Source organism: Arctopsyche grandis, unplaced genomic scaffold (assembly GCF_051622035.1).
Source record: "Arctopsyche grandis isolate Sample6627 unplaced genomic scaffold, ASM5162203v2 HiC_scaffold_32, whole genome shotgun sequence".
Lineage (NCBI taxonomy): Eukaryota > Metazoa > Arthropoda > Insecta > Trichoptera > Hydropsychidae > Arctopsyche > Arctopsyche grandis.
In genome coordinates, this window is record NW_027518437.1 from 1,935,562 (window position 1) to 1,940,359 (window position 4,798).

Consider the following 4,798-nt stretch of genomic DNA (forward strand, 5'->3'; position numbering starts at 1 on the left):
TTTGTGTAAATCATACAATCTCGAATTCTTTGATTTCGGTGATGGTTAGGTTAGGTTGGGTTAGGTTTGGTGAGGTAAGCGGGTTTTGGGTATATTTTTGCATTGTCGAATTCTTTGATTTCGGTGATGGTAAGGTTAGGTTGGGTTAGGTTTGGTGAGGTAAGCGAGTTTTGTTTAAATTTCGAAATCTCGAATTCTTTGATTTCGGTGATGGTTAGGTTAGAATGGGTTAGGTTTGGTGAAGTAAGCGGGTTTTGGGTAAATTTTTGCATTGTTGAATTCTTTGATTTCGGTGATGGTAAGGTTAGGTTGGGTTAGGTTTGGTGAGGTAAGCGAATTTCGTGTAAATTTTTGCAATGTCGAATTCTTTGATTTCGGTGATGGAAAGGTAAGGTTGGGTTAGGTTTGGTGAGGTGAGTGGGTTTTGTGTATATTTTTGCAATGTAGATGTCTTTGATTTCGGTGATAGTTTGGCTAGGTTGGGTTAGGTTTGGTGAGGTAAGCGAGTTTTGTATATATTTTTGCAATGTCGAATTCTTTGATTTCGGTGACGGTTATGTTGGGTTGAGTAAGGTTTGGTGTAGTGAGCGAGTTTCGTGTATATTTTTGCAATGTCGAATTCATTGATTTCGGTGATGGTTAGGTTAGGTTGGGTTAGAATTGGTGAGGTTAGCGAATTTTTTGTATATTTTTGCAATGTCGAATTCTTTGATTTCGGAGAAAGTTAGGCTAGGTTGGGTTAGGTTTTGTGAGGTAAGCGATTTATGTGATATTCTAACAATTTCGAATTCTTTGATTTCGGTGACGGTTAGGTTGGGTTGAGTTAGGTTTGGTGAGGTGAGCGAGTTTCGTGTATATTTTTGCAATGTCGTATTCTTTGATTTCGGTGATAGTTAGGTTAGGTTGGGTTAGGTTTGGTGAGGTAAGCGAGTTTTGTGTATATTTTTGCATTGTCAAATTCTTTGATTTCGGTTAGAGTAAGGCTAGGTTGGGTTAGGTTTTGTGAGGTTAGCAATTTTTGTGAAAATCTTACATTCTCGAATTCTTTGATTTTGGTGACGGTTAGCTTGGGTTGGGTTAGGTTTGGTAAGGTTAGCGAGTTTTGTGTATATTTTTGCAATGTCGAATTCTTTGATTTCGGTGAAAGTTAGGCTAGGTTGGGTTAGGTTTGCTGAGGTTAGCGGGTTTTGTGTATATTTTTGCACTGTCGAATTCTTTGATTTCGGTGACGGTAAGGTTAGGTTGGGTTAGGTTTGGTGTGGTAAGCGAGTTTCGTGTATATTTTTGCAATGTCGAATTCTTTGATTTCGGTAATGGGTAGGTTAGGTTGGGTTAGGTTTAGTGAGGTAAGCGAGTTTTGTGTATATTTTTGCAATGTCGAATTCTTTGATTTCGGTGATAGTTAGTCTAGGTTGGGTTAGGTTTGGTGAGGTTAGCGAGTTTTGTGTTTATTTTTGCAATGTCGAATTCTTTGATTTCGGTGATGGTTAGGTTAGAATGGGTTAGGTTTGGTGAGGTTAGCGGGTTTTGGGTAAATTTTTGCATTGTTGAATTCTTTGATTTCGGTGACGGTTAGGTTGGGTTGGGTTAGGTTTGGTGAGGTTAGCGAGTTTTGTGTATATTTTTGCATTGTCGAATTCTTTGACTTCGGTGATAGTTAAGCTTGGTTGGGTTAGGTTTAGTGAGGTAAGCGAGTTTTGTGTATATTTTTGCATTGTCGAATTCTTTTATTTCGGTGATGGTTAGGTTAGGTTGGGTTAGGTTAAGTAAGGTATGCGAGTTTTGTGTATATTTTTGCAGTGTTGAATTCTTTGATTTCGGTGACGGTTAGGTTGGGTTGGGTTAGGTTTGGTAAGGTTAGCCAGTTTTGTGTAAATCTTAAAAACTCGAGTTCTTTGATTTCGTGGATCGTTAAGTTAGGTTGGGTTGGGTTTGGTGAGTTAAGCGAGTTTCGTGTATATTTTTGCAATCTAGAATTCTTTGATTTCGGTGATGTTTAGGTTAGGTTGGATTAGGTTTGGTGAGGTTAGCGAGTTTCGTGTTTATTTTAAAAACTCGAATTCTCTGATTTCGGTGATGGTTAGGTTAGGTTGGGTTAGTTTTGGTGAGGTAAGCGAGCTTTGTTTAAATTTTAAAATCTCGAATTCTTTGATTTCAGTGATGGTCAGGTTAGGTTGGGTTAGGTTTAGTGAGTTAAGCGAGTTTCGTGTAAATTTTTGCAATGTCGAATTCTTTGATTTCGGTGATGGTTAGGTTAGGTTGGGTTAGGTTTGGTGAGGTAAGCGGGTTTTGGGTATATTTTTAAAATGTCGAATTCTTTGATTTTGGTTAGAGTAAGGCTAGGTTGGGTTAGGTTTTGTGAGGTAAGCGGGTTTTGGGTATATTTTTGCATTGTCGAATTCTTTGATTTCGGTGATAGTAAGGCTAGGTTAGGTTAGTTTTGGTGAGGTAAGCGAGTTTTGTTTAAATTGTAAAATCTCAAATTCTTTGATTTCGGTGATGGTAAGGTTATGTTGGGTTAGGTTTGGTGAGTTACGCGAGTTTCGTGTATATTTTTGCAATGTCGAATTCTTTGATTTCGGTGATGGTTAGGTTAGGTTGGGTTAGGTTTGGTGAGGTAAGCGAGTTTTGTTTAAATTTTAAAATCTCGATTTTTTTGATTTCGGTGATGGTTAGGTTAGGTTGGGTTAGGTTTGGTGAGTTAAGCGAGTTTCGTGTATATTTTTGCAATGTCGATTTCTTTGATTTCGGTGATAGTAAGGCTTGGTTCGGTTAGGTTTGGTGAGGTTAGCGAGTTTTGTGTATCTTTTTGCATTGTCGAATTCTTTGACTTCGGTGACGGTTAGGTTGGGTTGGGTTAGGTTTGGTGAGGTAAGCGAGATTTGTGTTAATCTTAAAAACTCGAATTCTTTGATTTCGGTGTTGGATAGGTTAGGTTGGGTTGGGTATGGTGAGGTAAGCAAGTTTTGTGTATATTTTTGCAATGTCAAATTCTTTGACTTCGGTGACGGTTAGGTTGGGTTGGGTTAGGTTTGGTGAGGTTAGCGAGATTTGTGTAAATCATACAATCTCGAATTCTTTGATTTCGGTGATGGTTAGGTTAGGTTGGGTTAGGTTTGGTGAGGTAAGCGGGTTTTGGGTATATTTTTGCATTGTCGAATTCTTTGATTTCGGTGATGGTAAGGTTAGGTTGGGTTAGGTTTGTTGAGGTAAGCGAGTTTTGTTTAAATTTCGAAATCTCGAATTCTTTGATTTCGGTGATGGTTAGGTTAGAATGGGTTAGGTTTGGTGAAGTAAGCGGGTTTTGGGTAAATTTTTGCATTGTTGAATTCTTTGATTTCGGTGATGGTAAGGTTAGGTTGGGTTAGGTTTGGTGAGGTTAGCGAATTTCGTGTAAATTTTTGCAATGTCGAATTCTTTGATTTCGGTGATGGAAAGGTAAGGTTGGGTTAGGTTTGGTGAGGTGAGTGGGTTTTGTGTATATTTTTGCAATGTAGATGTCTTTGATTTCGGTGATAGTTTGGCTAGGTTGGGTTAGGTTTGGTGAGGTAAGCGAGTTTTTAGGTAGCGTGTGGTCTTTTCGTACCTATAGGTACCTACATGTACCACCCCCTAGCACTATCACCGAAATCAAAGACATCTACATTGCAAAAATATACACAAAACCCACTCACCTCACCAAACCTAACCCAACCTTACCTTTCCATCACCGAAATCAAAGAATTCGACATTGCAAAAATTTACACGAAATTCGCTTACCTCACCAAACCTAACCCAACCTAACCTTACCATCACCGAAATCAAAGAATTCAACAATGCAAAAATTTACCCAAAACCCGCTTACTTCACCAAACCTAACCCATTCTAACCTAACCATCACCGAAATCAAAGAATTCGAGATTTCGAAATTTAAACAAAACTCGCTTACCTCAACAAACCTAACCCAACCTAACCTTACCATCACCGAAATCAAAGAATTCGACAATGCAAAAATATACCCAAAACCCGCTTACCTCACCAAACCTAACCCAACCTAACCTAACCATCACCGAAATCAAAGAATTCGAGATTGTATGATTTACACAAATCTCGCTAACCTCACCAAACCTAACCCAACCTAACCTAACCATCACCGAAATCAAAAAAATCGAGATTTTAAAATTTAAACAAAACTCGCTTACCTCACCAAACCTAACCCAACCTAACCTAACCATCACCGAAATCAAAGAATTCGACATTGCAAAAATATACACGAAACTCGCGTAACTCACCAAACCTAACCCAACATAACCTTACCATCACCGAAATCAAAGAATTTGAGATTTTACAATTTAAACAAAACTCGCTTACCTCACCAAAACTAACCTAACCTAGCCTTACTATCACCGAAATCAAAGAATTCGACAATGCAAAAATATACCCAAAACCCGCTTACCTCACAAAACCTAACCCAACCTAGCCTTACTCTAACCAAAATCAAAGAATTCGACATTTTAAAAATATACCCAAAACCCGCTTACCTCACCAAACCTAACCCAACCTAACCTAACCATCACCGAAATCAAAGAATTCGACATTGCAAAAATTTACACGAAACTCGCTTAACTCACTAAACCTAACCCAACCTAACCTGACCATCACTGAAATCAAAGAATTCGAGATTTTAAAATTTAAACAAAGCTCGCTTACCTCACCAAAACTAACCCAACCTAACCTAACCATCACCGAAATCAGAGAATTCGAGTTTTTAAAATAAACACGAAACTCGCTAACCTCACCAAACCTAATCCAACCTAAC